Below are 26,247 nucleotides of genomic sequence, written 5' to 3' on the forward strand. Positions count from 1 at the left end.
AGACCCAGAAGTCAGATGCACGGGCCTTCAAGAAGGAACCATCCCGTGCAGACTTCCTCCGTACCTCGACCTCCCAGCCTTCGACCGGTACTTCCACCAAACGTCCTTCCAAAAAGGCACATAGGAAGCACAGTTCTCCTTCTCCGCCACGGCGCATTTCTTCTCCTGCGCCACCCAGCGGTTGCCGCCCCAGGCCGTCATCCGTTTCGCCTGGCCGCACCGCTGGTAGCCGTACATCTGGCCGTTCACCGGCGGAGGAAGCTCCCCCTCCCGGCCATTCTCCCGAGATGGCCGATGACCCTATAGACCCCATGGACGATGACTGTCCGCCTACTGATAGCGGCGGCAGTGCTCGCTCGAAGCCAGGCCCTAAGCGGCCTTCGAGGTGACCCCTTCTCTCATCTTCCTTTTCTTACGATGGCACTTATTCACTGGAATTTTCGCAGCATTCGCTCCAACCGAGAGGACTTGAAGTTGCTGCTCCGCTTGCACCGTCCGCTCGTCGTAGCCCTCCAGGAAACGAAGCTACGCCCATGCGATCAAATTGCCTTGGCACACTACACCTCTGTGCGTTTTGACCTACCCCCTGTGGCAGGTATCCCAGCTCATGGAGGGGTTATGTTGCTGGTCCGGGATGATATTTACTACGATCCCATCACGTTGCACACCGGCCTGCAGGCAGTTGCCATCCGCATTACTCTCCCCACTTTTACGTTTTCCTTTTGTACCGTTTACACTCCATCGTCATGTGCCTTTACCAGGGCAGACATGATGCAACTTATTGCTCAGCTACCTGCACCATTTTTGTTAACTGGAGACTTCAATGCCCACCATCCCCTTTGGGGCTCTCCAGCATCCTGCCCGAGGGGCTCCTTGTTAGCAGACCTTTTGAACCAGCTCAATCTTGTCCGCCTCAATACTGGCGCCCCTACTTTTCTTTCGGACACATCTCACACCTATTCCCATTTAGACCTCTCTATATGTACTCCCCAACTTGCACGCCGGTTTGAGTGGTATGCACATGCTGATACATATTCGAGCGACCACTTCCCGTGTGTTATCCATCTCCTGCAGCATACTCCCTCTCCGTGCTCCTCTAGTTGGACCATCTCCATGGCAGACTGGGGGCTCTTCTCTTCCAGGGCGACCTTTCAGGATCAAACCTTCCCAAGCTGCGATCGTCAGGTCGCACACATCACGGAAGTCATTCTCGCTGCTGCTGAATATTCCATCCCTCACCCTACTTCTTCTCCACGTCGCGTACCGGTCACCTGGTGGACCGCAGCATGTAGAGACGCTTTACGTGCTCGTCGACGTGCTTTACGCACCTTTAAACGCCACCCTACAGTGGCGAATTGTATTAATTATAAACGATTACGTGCTCAGTGTCGTCGTATTATTAAAGAAAGCAAGAAAGCCAGCTGGGCTGCTTTCACAAGCACCTTCAACAGTTTTACTCCTTCTGTTGTCTGGGGTAGCCTGCGCCGGCTATGTGGCACTAAGGTCCACTCCCCAGTTTCTGGCTTGAAGGTCGCGAATGACGTCCTTGTGGCCCCTGAGGCTGTCTCCAATGCCTTCGGCCGCTTTTTCGCAGAGGTTTCGAGCTCCGCTCATTACCACCCTGCCTTCCTCCCCCGCAAACAGGCAGAGGAGGCTAGGGCACCTGACTTCCGCTCCTCGAATTGTGAAAGTTATAATGCCCCATTCACCATGCGGGAACTCGAAAACGCACTTGGCCGATCACGGTCCTCCGCTCCAGGGCCTGATTCTATTCATATTCAGATGCTGAAGAACCTTTCTCCTGCGGGTAAAGGTTTTCTTCTTCGTACATACAATCGCATCTGGATTGAGGGACATGTTCCCGCATGCTGGCGCGAGTCTATTGTCCCGATTCCTAAGCCGGGGAAGGACAAGCACTTGCCTTCCAGTTATCGACCTATCTCGCTTACCAGCTGTGTCTGTAAAGTGATGGAGCGAATGGTTAACTCTCGATTGGTTTGGCTGCTCGAGTCTCGACGCCTACTTACCAATGTACAATGTGGATTTCGTAGGCGCCGCTCTGCTGTTGACCATCTGGTTACCTTGTCGACCTTCATTATGAATAACTTCTTGCGGAAGCGCCCGACCGCGGCTGTGTTCTTTGATTTGGAGAAGGCTTACGACACCTGTTGGAGGGCGGGCATTCTCCGCACCATGCATACATGGGGCCTTCGCGGTCGCCTCCCTCTTTTTGTTCGTTCCTTTTTAATGGATCGACAGTCCAGGGTACGTGTGGGTTCTGTCCTGTCCGACACCTTTCGCCGGGAGAATGGGGTGCCACAGGGCTCAGTTTTGAGCGTCGCTCTCTTCGCCATCGCGATCAATCCAATAATGGATTGCCTCCCAGCTGATGTATCAGGCTCCCTTTTTGTGGACGATTTTACCATCTATTGCAGCGCGCAGTGTACACGTGTCCTGGAGCGCTGTCTTCAGCGTTCTCTTGACCGTCTTTACTCCTGGAGTGTCGCCAATGGCTTCCGTTTTTCTGCCGAGAAGACGGTCTGTATTAACTTCTGGCGCTACAAAGAGTTTCTCCCACCGTCCTTACGACTCGGTCCCGTTGCTCTCCCAATCGTGGAGACAACCAAATTTTTAGGCCTTACCTTTGACAGGAAACTTAGCTGGTCTCCACATGTGTCATATTTGGCCGCCCGTTGTACCCGTTCTTTAAATGTCCTCCGTGTTCTCAGTGGTATGTCGTGGGGAGCGGATCGAACTGTCCTACTTCGTCTATATCGGTCGATCGTCCGCTCCAAGCTGGATTATGGGAGCTTCGTATACTCCTCTGCACGGCCATCCATCTTACGCCGCCTCAACTCCATACAACATCGGGGTTTACGACTTGCGATCGGAGCATTTTATACTAGTCCCGTAGAGAGTCTTCATGCTGACGCTGGCGAATTGCCACTCACCTACCGGCGCGACATACTGCTTTGTCGGTATGCCTGTCGGCTACTGTCAATGCCCGACCATCCGTCTTATCGTTCTTTTTTTGACGACTCTCTTGACCGTCAATGCGGGTTGTATGTCTCTGCCCTGCTACCCCCTGGAGTTCGCTTTCGTCGCCTCCTTCAACACCTTAATTTTTCACTCCCTGCAACCTTTCGAGTGGGCGAGAGCCACACGCCCCCTTGGCTCCAGGCTCAGGTCCGCGTTCACCTTGACCTCAGCTCACTCCCAAAAGAGGTTACCCCCGGTTCGGTCTACCACTCCCGTTTTTTGGAACTTCGTTCGAAGTTCATCAACATGACTTTCATTTATACAGATGGCTCTAAGACCAATGACGGGGTCGGGTGTTCCTTTATTGTCGGGGCACAAAGTTTCAAATACCGGCTCCATGGCCATTGTTCGGTCTTCACAGCTGAGCTCTTTGCACTCTACCAGGCTGTTCTTTACATCTGCCGCCACCGACATTCTGCTTATGTCATCTGCTCCGACTCCCTGAGCGCCATCCAGAGCCTCAGTGATCCGTACCCGGTTCACCATTTCGTACACCGGATCCAACGCTCTCTTCAGCAGCTGGTGGACGTCGGTTCTCCGGTTAGCTTTATGTGGGTTCCTGGCCATGTCGGTATCCCTGGGAACGAAGCTGCAGATGCCGCGGCCAAGGCTGCGGTCCTCCAGCCTCGGACAGCTTCTTGTTGTGTCCCTTCGTCCGATTTTAGCAGGGTCATTTGTCGGCGCATCTTATCGCTGTGGCATGCCGATTGGGCTGCACTTACCGACAACAAGCTTCGGGCCTTAAAACCTCTTCCCGTGGCTTGGACGACGTCCTCACGCCCTTCTCGGCGGGAGGAGGTCGTTTTAGCCCGGTTAAGAATTGGACACTGCCGGTTCAGCCATCGCCATCTGCTGACGGCTGCGCCGGCGCCGTTCTGCCCATGTGGGCACTTGCTGACGGTTAGACACATTTTAATGTCCTGTCCAGATCTTAACACACTGCGCCTCGATCTTAACCTGCCTAATACTTTCGATGCCATTTTAGCGGATGACCCACGAGCAGCTGCTCGTGTTCTTCGTTTTATCAATTTGACAAACCTCGCTAAGGACATTTGATGATGCTGTTTTTTAATCCTATGCCTGTCAGTCTGTCTTTTATCGTGTTTTCCCTTTTAGTTGTTGTTGTCAACTTGTGCCTCGCGGTGCATTCTTAGAGTAGTCAGGGCGCTAATGACCATTGAAGTTGTGCGCTCTAAAACCACAAAAAAAACGCCTCTTATTCTCATGCTTCGCTTATTGCGTGGAAGGAGGAAGCTGTCAGCTGCAGAACCCAGTGCTGTGGGTGACATGCCTTAAATACTTGGGAACAATCGAACGACTTGCTTCCACGAACGAGTAAGTCTGAGGCTATGGCAAATGTCTGTGTAGGAAATGTGGATGTCTCCGCTAATCAATGCATCATGGGTTGCTAGGGAGACGACTCTGTAAGCGAACAAGGGCTTCAGAGACATTTGGAAATTCATGTCCTATTGGCCTCTACCAACTGTATCAGTGTGCTTGAATTGTTTCCTTCACTGATCACCCGTATAGGTCTGCGAGAGGTTTCTCTGAATCACATGTTCTTAACTACATGATTAACTTCAATTCTAAAATTAACCCTCCTATTCACTTTACTTGAAAGGGCACAGATCACTGAAAACGTGTGACTAAGGATCTCAATCAAAGTAACAAACTTAAAATTAACGTATATTTACGCTAATGCAAGTTGATCTTCCATGTTTCGAATGTCGTTCGTTCCTTGTTCCCATCTTCGGCAGTAGATAGCTTTCGATCACATCTTCCAAAGCGTGACGAGATCCCGCGACTTTATAGTTTCAACGAGCTTTGGCATAACAGCCTGTGAACGCTTGAAAGTAACTGCTATTAACGAGTTCGAGTAACTGTTTCATTCTATGAAAGGCAAATGGTAGCGGTCGAAAGTCGTTACGCAGGATTCGTCTCGAACTAGTTAGGTCATACTTAAACGTGTGAAACATGCAACCTGAAAGTTTCCGAGAAATCCGTGTGATTTTGATCCGTTGCAAATGCACTTGAGAACTGTCACTGGTAAGTAGGGCAGTGGAAAGCTGCCAGCGTTTAAATCACAAGAAACATCAGCGCGCGTGGTTTAAATTTCCGCATCTTATTCATAGTCGATAGTTCGCCTCAGTATTCTATAAAATGTTATCATGTGGATAGTACGCATCGAAAGTAACCGTAAAGATGTTTATTAACGTTTTAAGAAGACTAAATTTAAAAAGCACCTCCCCGGGGAGGTCGCAATACCGTAACACCTTTTTGTTTCCTTTATTCACTACAGACTTTATTTTTTATAACGATATCTTTCGGGTAAACAAAGTTTTATTACGGTTAAAAAATCAAGCTGCGACAAAGAAACTTGAAAATGGTATTAACCTTTCTCTACATGTTTCGCGTTTACTGCGACACGTTTTTCCAGACGAAGAACCGCGTGGCGGAGACGTTGGTTGTATGACTTGCTCATTTTGCTGTTCAGGGAACGCTCGACCCTGAAAGTCGCTCAGTCGTCTTTCTCGAAAAGCCTGACAAGCTATGGCATCATCATCTGAGGAAAGAAGCAACTGGGTGCCATGTCAGAAGAAAACGTAGGCGGGACGAAATTTTATCGCTCAAAGCAGCAGTACACTTAAAGAAGGGTCAGACAACAGACGCACAAAAATATAGACCTATACCTTTGATGTCGGTTAGTCGTAGAATTATGGAATATGTTTGATACTCGCGTTTGTAATTTCTGAAGGCTGCAAATCTCCTCTGTAGAAACGAACATGGGTTCCGAAAATAACATCGTGCCGGAAACCCAGCTCGCTCTGTTCGTCCACGAGACCCAAAAAGCCCTAGGTACAGGCTCCCAGGTAGATGCCGTGTTGCTTGACTTGCGGAAGACGTTAGATACGGTTGCGCACCGCCGCCTAATGAATAAAATACAAGCACACGGAATAGCAGACTGTCACTGAATTGAAGAGTTTATATCAAACGGAACGCAGCATTTCATTCTGAAGGTAGAGAAGTCGTCAGATTTAAAAGTAACTTCGGATGTCGCGAAACGGCGCTTTGTAAGGCCGTATATTCCGTCGAAGTTCAGCGAGGCATTTCGCGGATGATGCTGTTGTATAGCTAAATGCAGGAAGACCTTGGTACGCGAAGTGGCAATTAACATTCAACATAAGCAAATGTAACGTATAGCGAAAACATAAATAGAAAGATAATTTATTGTATGATTGCACAATCGGAGAACAATGAGAGGAAGCAGTTACTTCTATCAAAGATCTAGGCGTTACAATGCATCCTTCCCCTCTGGTGCCGATTTTTGTGATTTTAAATGTAAATAAGAAAGTAAAGTGTTAACTAAAGGGCACATCACATTGCCACCAAGAAAATAAAACACACAGTCGCGGAAATTAGAGGGGGAAGTGAAGTTTACACTGTTCTTGTCGCATAAAATGATTGTTAGAAATGATTTCTTTACTCATGCGAATTTTTTGCTATAGGCCTAGAAGTCGTCGTTGGAACGCAGCAAACTTGGTGACACAAGAAATTGATGATGATATCAAAACAACAATAATCGCAGTAGGATTTTGTTAAAAACATAGTGAAAGTTCGACTTTCAAATGTTGAAATGTGAAAACGATAGCACTTCTGTGGTACGGGATCGTTGCGTAACAAAACTACCTACCCCCAATTACTTTAAAAGGACCACAAAAATATACAAAATGTCATTTCTACTTAACTGCAGCGTTATGCACAGTATTACCAAAATAATGGCATGAATGACTTACATTGAGTTATTTCACAACAGAATTTAGGAAACAAGATTAAGACAGCTTTCTTGCAGCGAGGAGTGAAAGAAGGAAGATAGAATAAAATTTCCTTTAGTTTTAACAAAAAACTATCGAAAATGTTGTAGATAATTAAGATTCAGAAAAGAAGTTTGCACTCTGAGATATAATCTCAGTATCGTTGGAACACAGTGATTTGCTACAGCGCACATGTACAGAGCGGTTCGAAACAGAACGATCAAATAATATTAACCGGGAGGAAGGCAGATGGCAGACTGAGGTTCATGGGAAGAATCCTCAGGAAATGTAGTCCATCAACAAAGTAGCGTACAAAACACTTGTTCAACCAATACTTCAATACTGCTAGTCAGTATGACATCCGTACCAGATAGAACTGATTTAGGGAATAGGTAAGAACCAAAGAAGAGTACCACGTTTCTTTACAGGTTCATTTAGTAAGCTCGAAAGCATCACAGAGATGATCAACCAACTCCGATGGCAGACGCTGAAAGAGAGGCATTCTGCATCACAGTGTGGCTTACTGTTCTTCATTGTCCTTCAGTTCGGCCTCAACTGAAGCACATCCCTTAGCGGGCCAGACACACAGAAATCGCAGAGATACTTGTCCGGGCTGTAGGGCAGATGCTCAAGCTGCTCCCACTTAACTAGGCCATTACACTTCTGACCTTGGAGATGTGTGTGGACGCGATGTTATCGTGGAGCGGAATCACCCCCTCGGTGAGCAACCCAGGCCGTTCACTCTTGGACTCGTGTAGATACGGACTGTCTCACAGCAAAAGTCGATGTTAACGGTTTTTCCGTCCTAGAGGATTTAGATGAGTTTCGCACCTCAGACGTCGAAAAAGATGGTGAACATCACATTTCTTTCTGAGAGCACAGCACTTAACTTTTTAGGCAGAGATGGGGACGCATGCTTAAATTTGCATGCTGTCCCGCTTTGTCTCTGGCTTGAAGCGATGGCACCAGTTCTCATTACCGGCTACGATCCGTTTCAGGAAACTAGTGTCCTCATGATACTGGAACAGGTGTTGCAAATTTTTGCCCCCAAACGCTTCCTTCCGTGGTTCGCTGAGTTTCTCGGAACCCTCTGCGCGCGCACCTTCCGGTAGCGCAACATGTCGTGCTCAAGTGTTCGCACTGTTCCCAACAGGGCCCTCACCATCAATGCCAACATTCGAACAGTAACATGCCGATCACTTCTCGCCAGGTCATTCACCTTGTCGATGAGTTCGGCCGTGGTCACTGTGTTTGCCTGACCTGGTCTTGGCTCACCACTCGCACTCCCGGACTTTACGAAAACTTGCACTTCACTTTCTCACTGACTTCTTGTACACAATATTGCTCGTATATGGCCACCAACCAGCGATGAATATCGTCCGATTTAACCCCTTTCACAATAACAAAATAATCTGATAACATCTCACTGTTCGTCAGACGTCGAATTTTGCAATGGGGACACAATGAAGTCCTCACATGCACTGCATCATCAAATGGATGGAACACACACTGATTCTCTCTTGCATTATGTACCCGCACATGCGCACCACCACGACGGACACTACATTCACGCCCCTAGGTGACTACTTATGTTATCCCAAAGCGGCATATGCAAATTTGAACCGGTTTGGTTGTTACACTATTTCGTACATTTTCATTTGACCACTCCTTATAAAATTTACGAGATTCGAGCCCACACAGAGACTTACCGGCAATACTTTTTCCTACACACTTTCGCAACTGGAACAAAAATGTGGGCAGTGAGAGTGGTACACAAAGTATCCACTGCCACACACCGCAGGGTGGTGTGCGGAGTGCACGTATAGATGTACAGTATGTTAAACTGTCTTCTGTAGAATGAAAAGGGGCGTTGTCGTGGACAAAAATTAACTCGCTGGACAGCTTCCCTCAACACTTCGTCTTAACAGCCTCTCTCCTGTAACCTCGCCGGGACATTTCAGTAGTATGCTGTTGTGAAGTTTTGCGCCTTATAAGTATAAACTGTTAGCAGAATACCGCGTTTGTCGGAAAAAGCTCTACATCGCCTTGACCAATGATGGTTAGGTCTCCGCCGTTTTCGGCTATGATCAGTGCACGTGTTCCGACTGCTCGCTTTGCTCCTTTGTCTTGGGGTCACAGTGGTGGACCCAGCCTTCGTCCATGATACTTTGCCGTCTAAGGGCGTCATGTAGATTGTTCTTCTTCCGCGGTGCCTTCCGCTGCGTCGTCCCTCATTCAGCCTTGTTTTGATCATACTGGAAGCGTCGGCGCTACCAAACATTCTTTCCTTTTGGTCATCAGTTTTCTCACTGATTGATGCGGCCCGCCACGAATTCCTCTCTTGTGCGAACCTCTTCATCTCAGAGTAGCACTTGCAACCTACGTCCTCAGTTATTTGCTGGATATATTTCAATCTCTGTCTTCCTCTACAGTATTTGTTCTCTACAATTCCCGATAGTACCATGGAAGTCATTTCCTCATGTCTTAAAAGATATCCTAACGTCCTGTTCCTTCTCCTTATCAATGTTTTCCACATATTCTTTTCCTCTCCGATGCTGCGCAGAACCTCCTCATTCTTTACCTTACCAGTCCATCTAATTTTCAACATTCTGCTGTAACACCACATCTCAAATGCTTCGATTCTCTTCTGTTCCGGTTTTCCCACAGCCCATGTTTCACTACCATACAATGCTGTAATCCAGGCGTACATTCTCAGAAACTTCTTCCTCAAATTAAGATCTATGTTTGATATTAGTAGACTTCTCTTGGCCAGGAATGCCATTTTTTGCGATTGCTAGTCTGTTGTTGGTGTCGTCCTTGCTCCACCCGTCATTGGTTATTTCAACGGATAATTAATTGAAACCCTCAGCTGCCGACAGGTGTTGTTGATATACCTCGATGGTGACAGCTGAAAATGTGTGCCTCGACCGGGACTCGAACCCGTGGTCTCCTACAGACGCTCTAGCCATCTGACCCACCGAGGACACAGATGAATAGCACGACTGCAGGGGCTAATCCCTTGCACGCTTCCCGTGAGACCCACATTCCCAACTGCCCACAATCTACATACGTAATGTACCTAATAGATATTTGCCCATCAACTCATTACTCGCGGACACTAAGTGACGATTCCCGTAAGATGGATGGGCAAATATCTATTAGGTACATTACATATGTAGGTTGTGGACACACGGCAAGCGTGCAAGTCCCTGCAGTCACGCTATTCATCTGTGTCCTCGGTGGCTCAGATGGATATGCTGTAATTTATGACTGCAATTGTCTGTCACGTTATTTGTATCATTTCATTGTAAGCTAGCAATTTTTGTTACTGTTTTTGTGGAATAAAAAAATAATGTAAAAAAAAAGATGGATAGAGCGTCTGCCATGTAAGCAGGATATCCGGGTTTGAGTCCCGATCGGGGCACGCATTTTCAGCTGTCCCCACCGAGGTATATCAACACCACCTGTCGGCAGCTGACGGTTTCAATTAATGATCATTTATTCTAGAGAAGCTGCACGCTCATCAGTGGTATCTCTTCTTTCGAGAGCAGTTACTATCTTCATATATTGGTTATTGTACTGCGTAGGTAGCAGAATTCCTTAACTTCGTCTGCTTCTTGACTTTCAAAGCTGACAAGTTTCTCGCTTTTCTCATTTCTGCTACTATCATACTGCTACACTATCGTCTGATACCCCATTGTTGTCGCACATTTTCTCCAACTCGGCGTGGACAATCGCCCTTCGTGTGCAGAAACTGCACATTATCAAGGCGCTGCACCGTTTCGTTTTGCATCCGCGAGCGGCTTGCTACCGGATGTAGTAGTACAGGCTTTTCAACGTGTAGCACGACTGCATAATGTGCCTGCAAACAAACAAAATATTATGTAACTTCATTTTCACGAGATCATTAAATTTGATCTCTACAATAAATTTTGTGACACCTTCATTCTTACCAAAGAGTAAAAAGTGTGATTGGGACCCACGTTTATAGCGGAAGTTGAGTGTTCTAAACGTAGAACTTACGGTTATTGCCCACCACTAGAGTTAGCAAAGACTTAACTCCTGAACGTTACTCGCAACGAACCGAAATCAATAATTCTTGAATTTCCTGGAATCTAAGTTGCGGGCCTGATACGTATAAACGAAATTTCTCGAGGGCGCTGACAGTTCTATTTTCGAATACAACCTACATAGTGGTAACGTGGTCAGAAGTATGCAGACACTCCTATGTAATGTAGAACTGACCGCTAGATGTCACGAGAGGTGGATCCGTCAAAGTAAAAGGAGGCGGAGAGAATTGTGTTGTCTTTAGAGAAGTAGTAACGGCACAATGAATTTGTTGGGAGAGCTTGGTGACTTCGAACGGAGACAAGTTATTCGATGTCACCTGAGCAGGAAATCCATCACCGACGTTTCAGCACTTACGAGGCTGCCCTAGTCGACTGTAGGTGACGCGATCGTGAAGTCGAAAGGCGTAGGAACCACAACAGATAAGCAGAGACCAGGCAGACCTCATTTACTGATGGACAGGGACTGTCGGGAATTGGAAGGATGGTTGTAAAAATATAGGGTGAAAGCGGCGGGAGGAACCACTCGTGAGTTCCAAAGTAAAGTTGCAGAAAGAGACCATCATAAACTTTCGGGGTAAGGCATTATGCCTCAATCGGCGAAGTTGTCTTAGTTAGTTTGGTGGGCGGGTCGATTAGTCCACTGTGTTCAGATGAATTGTCATGGAAACGGAGCAGCTCCACGTAACATTACTGTCCGTGACAAGAACTAAAACTATGGATGAAAAGTTCATCTTTTTTTCCATCTTTCATCCCCTCTTACGAGGGTGGGCTGTATCTAGAGCTTAGCTCCTTTCAGCCATAGGTGCTTTAATACTGTTGGGACTCCATTTATATTATTTGGGAAAAATTGATGTTCCCTATTTTACTTCAAATATTGATTATCCAATTCAGTAACAATAATTCTTCAATGACTCTGAGTACTATGGGACTCAAGTTCTGAGGTCATCAGTCCCCTAGAACTTAGGACTACTTAAACCTAACTAACCTACGGACATCACACACAACGATGCCCGACCGTAGCGGTCGCGCGGTTTATTTATTCTCTAGTATCTCTAGTTAATTTTTATTATAGAACTGACATTTACACTTCAGCTTTCATTAACTAAATGGCTAATACTATTAAGAGGTCCAAGTGGAATTGTTCTATCAAATTCTTCATTATTCTCCCTAATACAGTGTGCTACAGTGTGTGATGGAAATTTATACTGGTGAAGTGGAAAATTAAAATTCATAAATTATTCTTTTAACGTTTTAGTTGTTAACGTATCAGAGTGAAGTATATTCATGCCTGTAATGCTGACAAGCTTAATTAGTCGGCGCTGTAGCGGTAATATATTTATATATTTACTAAATTATATATGTCTTGATTTGTAGTATAGACGCTTGATCTAGTAGCAATTCGTAGGACTGTTCTTTCTGTGCTTAAAACTCGTTCTGTTTGGTGTTTACTTGGAATCCATATTGGTGCCCTATATTCCAGGACTGGTCTTATAAACGTTTTATAAGTATAAATTAATGTACTCCTCTTATACGTCCTCTAACTTCAGAAGACCGATTCTTCTCCTTGCCTGTACTAGGATATTATCTAGGTGAGGCTTCCATGACAGTGTTATGTCCATTATAAGACCTAAATAATTTGGTTTTGGTAGTATTTCTTCTCCCCAGAATTTTAACTGTACTTTAAGTGGTGTATGTAGTTTATTAGTTGTGAAATTTCTGTGTCTAAATATCACCAATTGACTCTTTGCACGTTAGGTTTACTTGCCAAGTGCTGAGCCATTTTTCTAATTTTGTGAGGCATTGTTTGCAAAATAAAACAGGGACAGTCACATTTATGTCTGGCACAAACTGTTCACCGACAGCGAGTGACATTGGGTCTCGGTGGTAGTAATAGTTTCTTCACCAGCGTTCGAAAAATTGCAATGAGATGGACGCTACGTAATTGCCTATGGGAAGTTTTTGTGGCATTTTCCAACACTATTAACCTGTGTGTGAGGTACTCTGGGTAGGCTTGATTATGGATTCTTCGTTAATTGCGATCTTCAGTACTACAGTCTGATTAAAATTACCTGATACTTGACGTCTGTCACTTGCAGTATAGTGTTCCACCCTCAGCTGCCAGCTACCACTCGGTTATAGCTGACACACACACACACACACACACACACACACACACACACACACACACACACACGGCGGGTCACTTGACAGATGGTATTAATGTGTAACGCAGAGCGACTTTGGAAGTGGCCCGCCGCGAGATGTCGGGGATGGATGTGCTCTGCCGACTGCTGGTTTTAAGTGACCAATGACAAAACAGTGGCAGACGATGCGTTTTATAGCCCTGCATTTAAACTCACAACCTCGTGATGCGCAGTGTATCCGAGAAAACTGCGGTCAACAGTCTATGGCAAAACTAAAAGCACGAACGCTTTGTTCACAGCGATTAGGGTTAATCATAATGAGCAAACTCAATACAGAAAAAAAAGTTTCAGCGCTAAAAGCAAACTTTAATTTCGCGCATTTATTTGTTACCTTAAATTATCCTCTCATTGGCTACAAGAGCTGCTGCGTTACCAACACATGAGCAGTACTGGTTGACAGGCGACACAGAATGATAGGAAGAAAATTAAGAACAAATAAAGTAAATACGGTGAATGAAAAATGACGTATCAAGTATTAGAAATAAAAAATTGCATTTAAATTAAATGAATAAAAATAATCGCTCTTTTCGTTAGATTTACAAATAAAATTCACATTTGACAATATTTGAACCTACAGGGTTAATGCACTAACCATTACGCTACACTACATCACACTGTAAAATACATAGTTAAATTCATGAGTGTAATGACCCATCACAATGATGAAATGCAGCTGTAAAAAATTTAGCTTCACAATGTTGTGCGAAGCTTTCAAATGGAAGCCGATCTCTGTGATTCTGATAACTGTATATGTGATGCTAAAGCACGTCTTATGCGGAAGTGTCCAATAGTATTATGTTAGCGCTGTGTATGAAATATATTTCATTAGCATAGTTTGTGCGTGTGTATTGTTTCTGTTGTTGTTCCGTGTTACGAAATAAGTGGCAGACGCATGATTCAGGATCCAAACACACAAAGAAAGAAAGAAAGAAAGAAAGAAGGGCAAGGAATTGAACAATTGTTGTGGCAGTTTGGCAACGGCGAACAGTTCTGACGTGACGTTGAGAGCACCAATTGGAGGAAAGCAGCTAAAATACGTGACGTGTCAACTGTCAAGTTATTTGAATCGGACTATGAATGATAATCGTCCGTGGCGAGGATGTTATCTTGGTGGCTACCCAACGCCCTTTCTCACGAGATTAGAGGTGCCTCTGAACATCAGGAAGATAAACGGTTGAAGTGTGTCTTGTCTCAAAATTTCCCCTATCGACAATCCGTGGACCAAGTCGCTTCTGGTGACCCCTGAGAGACACGTGCAATATGGGGACGAGCGTTCCAGCACGGAACTTGCCGCACAATTCCACAACGGAGGTTTTCCACAGACATGGTGCCCCACAGACATTCTTAATTCTCCGAAGGATGTCTACCAGTGTTCGTCGTTCTTGGGAAGACACGAAGGCCACACTGATCCTTTGCTTACATGTCGATATTTATATACCCTCATCGAAGTCGCGCTACATTGTATATACGTTGCAGCAACACACTAAAGCGAAAACTTTTGATCGCCCCTTGTATCAAAAGGTGGTTGTTATTGTTGTTGTTTTCAATCCGAAGAGTGATTTGAAGCAGGTATCAATGCTCGTCTCACCCTGCGCAAGTCGCTTCACATCTACATAGCCACTGAAACCTACATCATCTGAATCTGCACACTGTAGTTAAGCCTTGGTCTCCCTGTACAATTTTAATCAAGTTTTAAAGTACCACTTGTACCCCCTCCCCACACACACCTCCATTATCAAACTCACAATTCTCTAATAATACTTAGGAGCGTCCTTATTTTAGTCAGTGTGTTATATGCATGTCCCCCCCGTTTCGATACAGCACCTCTTCATTAGTTATAACCCCCCCCCTACCCCAGCTATAGTATCTAATCTTCACGAAGTTCCTGTGACACAAAATTTCAATCGCTTCTACTCTCTTCTGCTTATTGCCCACTTTTATCCTGTAAAGAAGGCTACATTCAAAACAAATATCTTCAGAAGAGGCTTCCTGTCACTGAAATTAATATTCGACGTTAACAAATTCATCGCTTTCGAAAAATTATCTTACTATTGCCACTCTGCGTTTTATGTCCCCTCTAATTAGATCACCGCCAGCTATTTTTCTCCATGGTGAAGTTTAGGCGCCAAACTCAGCAAAACTGATACCAATCTATTGATTCATCAAGTTACAACGAACTGTCCCCTATCGTCTTCGTGAGTTTCAGGATGGTGCCTGAAATTAAAGATGGGTGCGGTAGAGGTGACCGGTAACCTCTTCTCTGGACACCCATCAGCCATCCACTCCGACGATGTGACTCGTGTGCGTAATTTGTTCACGTCTGACCATCGAATGAGTGTTAGGATGATTGCTGTCATTGAACCTTCAAATAGCCAATGTGCACCATCACGACATACAACCTTCACATTCGAAATATGGGTAAAAGCTGGTCCTCAGAAGTGTTAGCGGTCGAGCTAAAAGACCAACCGAGTGACAATAGGGAGCGAACTTTCGGAACGTGTTGAAATTGATCTTTGTATTTTAAATAAGATCAGTAACATGGTTTAAATGTGGGCATTTGATGACTTGGGGACAGTGCCACAGTGCCGAATGTCACGCGCCCGGCGTCCCCTCAAAGAAAAGGCAAGAATGCGCAGAAAATGAAAACAATTCTATTTGTGATTTTCGACGCTAAGAATGTGGTCCACAAGGAACTTATACTTGCAGGGCAGACCATTAATGCTGCCTACTACTTGGTCGTTCTTGCAAGATTGAGAAAAAGGGTCCTTCGCCTGCGATAAGAGATGCACGCTGCTTGACTCAAACATGATAATGCTGCTACCGCTGCACCGCTCCGTGCGTCGGTGTTCCCGCGAACACAGCTTGACAGCTTACACGAACAACTTTCTCTCAATCGACTTCATCTACATCTACATCTACATTTATACTTCGCAAGCCACCCAACGGTGTGTGGCGGAGGGCACTTAATACGTGCCACTGTCATTACCTCCCTTCCCTGTTCCAGTCGCGTATGGTTCGCGGGAGAACGACTGCCGGAAAGCCTCCGCGCGCACTCGAATCTCTGATTTTACATTCGTGATCGCCTCGGGATATATAGGTAGGGGGGAGCAATATATTCGACACAACATCCAGAAACGACCCTCTCGACACCTGGACAGCAAGCTACACCGCGATGCAGAGCGCCTCTCTTGCAGAGTCTGCCACTTGAGTTTGCTAAACATCTCCGTAACGCTATCACGCTTATCAAATAACCCTGTGACGAAACGCGCCGCTCTTCTTTGGATCTTCTCTATCTCCTCTGTCAACCCGACCTGGTACGGATCCCACACTGATGAGTATAGGTCGAACGAGTGTTTTGTAAGCCACCTCCTTTGTTGATGGACTACATTTTCTAAGGACTCCCCCAATGAATCTCAACCTGGTACCCGCCTTACCAACAATTAATTTTATATGATCATTCCACTTCAAATCGTTCCGCACGCATACTCCCAGATATTTTACACAAGTAACTGCTACCAGTGTTTGTTCCGCTATCATATACAATAAAGGATCCTTTTCGTTGCAAATAAGTACACTGCGGAACGAGTGGTAGTTTCCGTTTACACGTTAGCGCTAAACTTCAGAGCCTGGTGAAGGCTGTCTGCTGTAGAGTTTGGCACCACATCAGTGAAAGTGAGCTTGAGAGGCCACCACTTCTACGAAAAATCTAAATATGGTAACACAATGTCGAAACAACCTATGATAATAGGGTTTATTGATTACTAAAAAAAATCATACTGGATGTTATTGACAGAGGTCGTATGATGAATTCTCCGTACTCCTCAAATTGAAAAAATAGTAAACCTGTCGTGGAAACATCTAGGTTTGTCTGCTCGAAAACATTGTACATACAACCGCGTCGAACAATATTTGGAAGCAGAAATGGCTCCTTTTACTGTAGCCTTCGTATTTCATTTTCTTTCGTCGAAAATTGTTTTCCTGGTTTAATGGATCAACTTTTTCACTGTTAGACCTGTTTTCATTAAAAGACGTCTGTCTATTTGTGTTCTTATTCATGTAGAGTGAAGGTTTTTTTCTTTGTCTAGGTACTGCAAAACGTAAGCACCTTATCTATTTTAGTATTTCGTCTCTCTTGTGGGAGAACGTTAGTAGGAAAAACTGGCAAGCCCTCGCGCAACCTTTTCAGTGTGTCACGAAAACAAAGCAAACGACAAACTGAAGATTAAGAAGATACAAAAATAGAAATCCCACAACTATGAGTGGAGTAAGCTCGGTGAGAATAGTTTAACTTCCAGCGCCACAATCCCGTGTTTCTGCACGTGCGCAAGCTTCAGTACACTCAAGATTGTAGAACCCGCACACTAGTCAGTTGGTCATTGACGCCTCTGCCCCCACTGGCTGGCTGTTGATTTACACGCAAGCACGTGACTCGCACTCTCAGCGTGTAGAAGATTTTGGCCAAATGTGGATACTTTAAAAGGACTAAAGACCATCGTTTAAGGTCTCCGTTTTGATGACCACACTGAACGAGGGTCTCGTCGAGACTTTCCTGGACTCCTACCGTGCATAGGGAAGGTTGCCGAAAAAAAAAAAACTGATGCACAAGGGGCGGGGCGGGTGAAGTGCTCTTCTAAGAGTTCTGATCATCTGTAAGTCTCCTGAACATTCAAATGAAACTACATGGTACCAGAAAAATTTTCAATTCTCAAACAATTATATATGAGGGTTGCCCAGAAAGTAATGCACCGCATTTGTTTTCTTCAACAATTCTCTATTGAGAATTACACAAAAGAATAGTGTTTTATCTACATACCCTATTTTTCCCCGTAATCTCCATCCATCTATGGCCTTCCTCCAGTGCGAAACAAAGCCGTCGATGCCCTTTCGATACCAATCCTTGTCCTGGCGGTGGAGCCAGTGTTTAAATTGTGAATCACCTCGCCATCGTCCTCAAAATGTCTTCCATGAATGGCATCCTTTAACGGTGAATGACATCAGCTCGCTGCAACATATCAGGTGTGACAACCGTGGATGGTCTCCCCGACCACTGCAAATCGTGGATCTCCGTCGAACCGTCTTCTGATGACCTCACCCTCCGTGCCAACCACTAACTGTGCTAAATGCTCCATAGACTTTGCACAAGCATTTATGAACTTTCCCCACACTTTGATTCTCTGCAGTGAGAAATTTAATGACGGCACGTTGCTTCTAACGTACAACACCTACAGACGCCATTTTAAAACTGTCATCTGTCGGAAGTGACGAAAACTTGGAGCGCTCACTCAGGAGACTTCCAATAATACATACGTAACGTTTTGCATTCGTAGCATTGTTGGAACACGTGAGGCAATACAGACCCTACGACTTATCTTAGAAAATAGATTAAGGAAAGGCAAACCTACGTTTCTAGCATTTGCAGACTTGGAGAAAGCTTTTGACAATGTTGACTGGAATACTTTCAAATTCTGAAGGTGGCATGGGCAAAATAAGGGAGCGAAAGGCTATTTACAATTTGTACAGAAACCAGATGGCAGTTATGAGTCGAGGGGCGTGAAAGGGAAGCAGTGGTTGGGAAGGGAGTGAGACAGGGTTGTAGCCTCTACCCGATGTTATTCAATCTGTATATTGAGCAAGCAGTAAAGGAAACAAAAGAAAAGTTCGGAGTAGGTATTAAAATCCATGGAGAAGAAATAAAAACTTTGAGGTTCGCCGATGACATTGTAATTCTGTCAGAGACAGCAAAGGACTTGGAAGAGCAGTTGAACGGAATGGACAGTGTCTTGAAAGGAGGATATAAGATGAATATAAACAAAAGCAAAACGAGGATAATGGAATGTAGTCGAATTAAGTGGGGTGATGCTGCGGGAATTAGATTAGGAAATGAGACACTTAAAGTAGTAAAGGAGTTTTGGTATTTGGGGAGCAAAATAACTGATGATGGTCGAAGTAGAGATGATATAAAATGTAGACTGGCAGTGGCAAGGAAACCGTTTTTGAAGAAGAGAAATTTGTTAACATTGAGTATAGATTTAAGTGTCAGGAAGTCGTTTCTGAAAGTATTTGTGTGGAGTGTAGCCATGTATGGAAGTGAAACGTGGACGATAAATAGTTTAGACAAGAAGAGAATAGGAGCTTTCGAAATGTGGTGCTGCACAAGAATGCTGAAGATTAGATGGGTAGATCACATAACTAATGGGAGGTATTGAATAGAGTTGGGGAGGAGTTTGTGGCACAACTTGGCTGGAAGAAGGGATCGGTTGGTAGGACATGTTCTGAGGTATCAAGGGATCACCAATTCAGTATTGGAAGGCAGTGCGGATGGTAAAAATCGTAGAGGGAGACCAAGAGATGAATACACTAAGCAGATTCAGAAGGATGTAGGTTGCAGTTATTACTCAGAGATGAAGCAGCTTGCACAGGATAGTGGCATGGAGAGCTGCATCAAACCAGTCTCAGGACTGAAGCAGTAGCATTGTTTTTGGCTGTGAAAAAAATACGGTGCTTTACTTTCTGGGCAACAATTGTATATATGCAGACTGAAACGACAAATGAAAAACCACTGTGCCAAGGAGACCCACGTTCGAATCCCGGCCTTGGTACAAATTTCCATTCGTCGCTGCAGTCTGCCTATATGTCTTGAATATTTTGTTATGACAATACTTGCATTACTTTATGAACATATCCTGTATATTACTCAAACTCTCGCGCCAGCAGAAAGTCGGTAGAGCTAATATTTTCACTGTGCTTACGTGAATGGCGGGCGTGATCATGACGTAGACGTGACGCAGCCTTGGTGCATATGCCCAGAGAAACCTTTGCGCAACTGACACGGGCCAGGAGCAGCCTGCATGTGATTGCTGCCCTAACTCTTCTCGTCCAGGGGAGGCTAGGAGGCCATGCAAACGCCATATATAAACGGCGGTTGCAAACAGCGGTAAATCACGGCCCGTGGCGCGTCTCCATTGCGTGCGCTCTGCTCACTTTGGGGTGGGAGCCTGTAGGGAACGGTCGCAGACTGCACGGCCCCGTCTGTCCACAGCCGAGATACCGCTGCCTGTAGATGCAGGTAAGTACCACCGCCTCTTCCGTGAGTCACGGAGACAGAGTAGTTGAGCTGGTACTCAGTGTCCCAAAGCATGGTACAGCTACCATCAATCCAGACATTGGTTGTGAACATCATAGTGCGTTACTATGAATGGTCCTGTTGGTGGTGGAATGCCGTTGCCTTCCTCCGACCTTCCGACTGACTGACCCAGTTATAGGACGACATGGTGCAAATTGGTGTTTTCCACATCAACAATCATTGCGAGAGGTGAAAAGTGATACATGAGAAATTAAAATCCAAGTTAGAGCTCGAAGAATTTCACTAGATCAGTGCAACAATTCATATGACTTATATGCAAAGTGAAACTGACACTACTCATTTTGGCAGCATAGTGGATGGAGGTAATTTTGGACGGCGCTGCACAGTGTCACCAGCGTCCATAGTGGATATAAACATACGTGTTGGGGTTTCAATAATGCCTCTTTTCACAAGTGAAATTGCTGTAAAGATTCCCCAGGAACACGCATTAGCAGACTTACCCGGAAAATCAGGCCACGTCGATTTCAAATATGTGACCGTTATGTATTAAAATCCTCCAGTCGTTTGGAAAAACGTGTTAATGACACGCATCTTATGAGTGGCTGAATACTTAGACAGTGCGGCCCCTGTCTCAGAGCTTACTGGCTCCAGTCGCAACGTGGAACACTACAAATTATTTTCTCATCTTTCCGTTGTCGGGTCTGGTAGTCTAACGTTAAAGTGAATGATTAGAAATCAAGAGGTCGCAGAATCGAATCCTGACCTTGGATTTGTCACTCTGCGTTTGAACCAAGCCTTCACTCCCAGTGATATGAGTCGGCAGAAACGACACGAGGTTCGGATTCCACGTTAAACTGTAGAAACTGTAGGTCCAATTTCCCCGATTTCATAAGTGAGATTGATTAAGGAACGCAAGTCTCGCAAGAGGCGTTCGTTTGAAAGACTTTCAACAGGCCACATTCATTTGAAAGACTTTAAACAGGCCATAAGCCCTATGAAGTAATTATGTAATATTGATGGTGCTGGTGGTCTTGCCGCAGTGGTAACACCGGTTCCCGTCAGATCACCGAAATTAAGCGCTGTCGGGCTGGGCTAGCACTTGGATGGGTGACCGTCCGGTCTGCCGAGCGCTGTTGGCAAGCGGGGTGCACTCAGCCCTTGGGAGGCAAACTGAGGAGCTACTTGATCGATAAGTAGCGGCTCCGGTCTCGTAAACTGACAGACGGCCGGGAGAGTGGTGTACTGACCTCATGATACCGCTCCATATCCGCACCCAGTGACGCCTGTGCGTTGAGGATGACACGGCGGCCGGTTGGTACTATTCGGCCTTCTAAGGCCTGTTCGGACAGAGTTAGGTTTAGTAGTAGTAGTAGTAGTAGTAGTAGTAGTAGTAGTGATTATATTATATATACTGTATCATCGTCTTTCAGTTTCTCCTCAGTCTTATTTTCCATATCCAGTCGTTCGAACCAAGTACTCGTGACTTTATGTGAATGCTTACTTGATGGAACGAAGTCCAAAGGCAGTACAGAGCCCAGCATTCTTTTGGTAACCAATAGAGAGGCAAGTGAGGGCCTATCAAACTGCCGCTTTTGCGTGTGGATACACACTTCTGAATTATGTTCTGCTCTTCTGTATTGCTCCTGCTCTAGGGCAAACGGCTTTGTGCCTCCCCTTACGGCTACCGTCTACGTCTGGGCTCTTGTTATGTCTTTCTTATTCAGACTTAGTCCTGAAATATCGCTGTTCCTTTGGAATATCTCAACTTTGCCAACCACACATGTCTCGCATAACGCTGGTATATGGTAAAACTTCATTATTTCTGAAGACTCACATTGTAACCCGAAACTGTGGTAAACACAAACATTCTTTTCATCGCATTTATAACTTCCAATCGCCACTGACAGCCACTTCCTCTCCACTGCCCACAGCCCACTCGTCGTCCTGTACACCTTTCCCCAACGCTTTCTGTAGGAGGTCCAACATTTCGCCAAAATCTTAACACTTGCAAATTCGGCGGCCGAACACCCCGCACGGGGTCTCCCGGCCAACAACGCCGTACGATCATTTCATTTCATTTTTCGGCTAGGATGATGGTCAGGTCTCAGCTAACCAGTAGCTTGCCAGTAAGCCAGCACATGAAAAACATGTAGTTAAAGTATGTTGTATCAAATGCGGTATTCCGCAGGCTTCTTATACTGCTAGATCAGCATGGAGGAGAAGGAAACTGATTGGACAATGTCCTACACTTAACCTGGTGAGCTTCACTTCCTTCAGTTGCTGTGGCTGGCATGAGGTTTGCAATGCCTGGGTGGTTGGTTTGATTGACTGCAGTTCGTTTTTACCACCGCCGACCACTCATCTGCCCACTGAGACATGATCTGTGTGTCCATTAACGAGATGACAGCGTGTAGGGGGACCGAACACTGAATGGCACTGCCCCTCAGACATGTTTCCTTGCGTACTCTGCCGGCTGCATCATTTCCCCACATCCTAACGCGTCCATGTACCCTGCAGAATACCAGCTCTGCCTTTTTTTGGATCTGCTGTAAAGCGCCTTGGACAGTTAGAATCTTTCGTACTGCATGCATTTGTTAAACAGATTGAAAGGTGCTTCCAATTGCGGTGGCTTCTCAGCTGCTCCGCTGCCTTAGTGACTCGGTATACTTCGGCGTGATTATTTTGTAGTTATGGGTTCAAATGGTTCTGAGCACTATGGGACTTAACTTCTGAGGTCACCAGTCCCCTAGAACTTAGAACTACTTAAACCTAACTAACCTAAGGACATCACACACGTCCATGCCCGAGGCAGGATTCGAACTTGCGAACATAGCGGTGGCGCGGTTCCAGACTAGCGGCTGGAACCGCTCGGACACTCCAGCCGGCTGTAGTTACAGGAAGCCACCTCCGAAGACCCCATTAGGGAAGACAGCTGAACCACCGAGTACCTGATCCAGGGTGTTTCAGAAGTGCTGATCAATACTCATGATATGAAAGGAATGATCATTTGAACAAAAGTGTCGAGTAAATATGGGCTCTAAAACGCATACCTTTTGAACTATGAGCACTTCTTCATCTTCGATACTTTGAAACACAACTCTTCGAATGAACAAGTGCTCATAACTTTCGTGTATGCATTTGAGAGCACATGTTTACTGGACTTTTTTTTCTGCTTTATTCCATAGAACATCATCGCAAAATATGGAAAGCAAAGAGCTTGCAGTAGAAGGGTTTTGTTTCACAATATCGAAGATCAAGAATTGCTCATAGCTCTCAAAGTATGCTTTTTAGAACCCTTGTTTACTTGACTTTTTTGTTTCGAATGATCGCTCCCATTATATCCATGAATATTGACCATCACTTCTGAAACACGCTGTATAACGACGAAACCCAAATCGTTATGCGCCTTCATTGGTGGATTGGATTGTTTCAGTTTTTATCATCTGAGATTGATAGATTCATTCTTACAGATGCATTTACATTACAGTTCTCCATTGATTACTTAAAATTGTATAAGATCAAGAAGCATTAAATTAAGTTTCTAATGAGTGTAGACTTTTACACGGAATGTGTATCATAAGTTTGTGGAGCAATGTGTCCCAGACTTGGTGTGATTTTGACCCACATTGTGAACAGTGTTTGATCACTGTTCTGTTGAGTAGACACCCAAGCTCCAATAATGGATGCATATTTAAAGGTAATATTGCTTAGCAATCTTAAAACTTAATTTCACTGGACAGAGCACAGAAATTAAAAGCACAGAATCGTAAAATTTAAATTTAGAACTAACAGCTGGCCCGTCTCAAAATTAGGTACACTAGTAGACCTCATTAAAAATGGGAATAATTATTACAAAGTTCAATGTCCTTTCGTCCAGCTGCCTATTAACATCCTGATTAAGGGTCTTTGAGAATACTCTTTCACTCAACAATACCGTGTGTAATTAAAATACGTGTACAAAAGCTCAGTGTTTAGAGGCGATAAAAAGAAATGCTTTGTTAGGAAAATATCGCCGGAGGAACGTTCTCCCGCGACCGGTCCATAAAGTTTCTGCCATGTGATGAATACTTATTGAAGATGTTTCACTCTTATGGGTTTCTTTTTGTGAGGGTAGCTGAAGCGTTTGGTGCACGAGACACCGATACGAGCTCTAGAGCAGCTTGTTGCCCGTTTGGCTGATACTGCAGCTGTTTAAACTTGATAAGCCTGCTCGCCTTGAACGTGTTCGACAAATTATTAGCACGCAGGTGCCACTTGTGAATTAACGTAACCGGACAAAAGCTTAAACAATGTCTCTAAAACCATGTCACACGGCAGACTGAACAGTTTCTGAAGAGCGCTATCGCAAAACCTTTATGGACCCTCTGGCGGTGAACGGGGCACCTGTCATCTGTCGCACAGTCTCTCTTTATCTCCTGTAAACACCCTTAAGATTTTGTGTAAGTAGTTCCCTTAATCCCTGCATGGATTTTCTATTACACCCACTTATTATCGTCCTAAAGAACCTTCTTTAGCAGGGCATCACCAGCTTCTCCCACACTATTACATACCGTTACCTGTGCGTTCTTTGTCACCAACAGGAACAGTTACGATAAATTGAATATTTTCAGTCTGGCAGTTTCACGACAGGATACTAATATGCCCTCCCTCCCTCCTACCCACCCTCCCACTCTCTCTCTCTCTCTCTCTCTCTCTCTCTCTCTCAGCCTCTCTCTCTCAGCCTCTCTCTCTCAGCCTCTCTCTCTCAGCCTCTCTCTCTCTCTCTCTCTCTCTCTCTCTCTCTCTCTCTCTCTCTCTCAGCCTCTCTCTCTCTCTCTCAGCCTCTCTCTCTCGTCTCTCTCTCTCAGCTCTCTCTCTCTCTCTCTCAGCCTCTCTCTCTCTCTCTCTCTCAGCCTCTCTCTCTCTCTCTCTCTTCAGCCTCTCTCTCTCTCTCTCTCTCTCAGCCTCTACTCTCTCTCTCTCTCTCAGCCTCTCATCTCTCTCCTCTCTCTCTCTCTCTCTCTCAGCCTCTCTCTCTCTCTCTCTCTCTCTCTCTCTCAGCCTCTCTCTCTCTCTCTCTCTCTCTCAGCCTCTCTCTCTCTCTCTCTCTCTCTCAGCCTCTCTCTCTCTCTCTCTCTCTCAGCCTCTCTCTCTCTCTCTCTCTCTCTCTCTCTCAGCCTCTCTCTCTCTCTCTCAGCCTCTCTCTCTCTCTCTCTCTCTCAGCCTCTCTCTCTCTCTCTCTCTCTCTCTCTCAGCCTCTCTCTCTCTCAGCCTCTCTCTCTCTCTCTCTCTCTCTCTCTCTCAGCCTCTCTCTCTCTCTCTCTCTCTCTCTCTCTCTCAGCCTCTCTCTCTCCTCTCTCTCTCTCTCTCTCAGCCTCTCTCTCTCTCTCTCTCTCTCTCTCTCAGCCTCTCTCTCTCTCTCTCAGCCTCTCTCTCTCTCTCTCTCTCTAGCCTCTCTCTCTCTCTCTCTCTCTCAGCTCTCTCTCTCTCTCTCTCTCAGCCTCTCTCTCTCTCTCTCTCTCTCTCCTCTCTCCTCTCTCGCACTCTCTCTCTCTCTCTCTCTCTCTAGCTCTCTCTCTCTCTCAGCCTCTCTCTCTCTCTCTCTCTCAGCCTCTCTCTCTCTCTCTCAGCCTCTCTCTCTCTCTCTCAGCCTCTCTCTCTCTCTCTCTCAGCCTCTCTCTCTCTCACAGCCTCTCTCTCTCTCTCAGCCTCTCTCTCTCTCTCTCTCTAGCCTCTCTCTCTCTCTCAGCACTCTCTCTCTCTCTCTCAGCCTCTCTCTCTCTCTCAGCTCTCTCTCTCCTCTCTCATCTCTCTCAGCCTCTCTCTCTCTCTCTCTCCCTCTCTCTCAGTATCCTCTCTCTCTCCTCTGCTCTCTCCTCAGCTCTCTCTCTCTCTCTCTCTCTCAGCCTCTCTCTCTCTCTCTCCTCAGCCTCTCTCTCTCAGCTCTCTCGTCGCTCTCCAGCCTCTCTCTCTCTCTCTCCTCTCTCTCTCTCAGGCCTCTCTCTCTCTCTCTCTCTCTCTCTCCTCTCAGCTCTCTCTCTCTCTCTCTCTTCTCTCTC

General features: G+C 45.6%; 1 protein-coding gene and 1 pseudogene across 1 annotated transcript in view; both read left to right on the plus strand.

Annotated features, from left to right (window-relative positions):
• The window catches only part of LOC126161804 (monocarboxylate transporter 13-like), a 227,381-nt gene that overhangs the window by 107,839 nt on the left and 93,295 nt on the right, over window positions 1-26,247 (plus strand).
• Window positions 21,231-21,348, plus strand: LOC126163775 (5S ribosomal RNA; annotated as a pseudogene).

This window comes from Schistocerca cancellata, chromosome 2 (genome assembly GCF_023864275.1).
Source record: "Schistocerca cancellata isolate TAMUIC-IGC-003103 chromosome 2, iqSchCanc2.1, whole genome shotgun sequence".
NCBI lineage: Eukaryota > Metazoa > Arthropoda > Insecta > Orthoptera > Acrididae > Schistocerca > Schistocerca cancellata.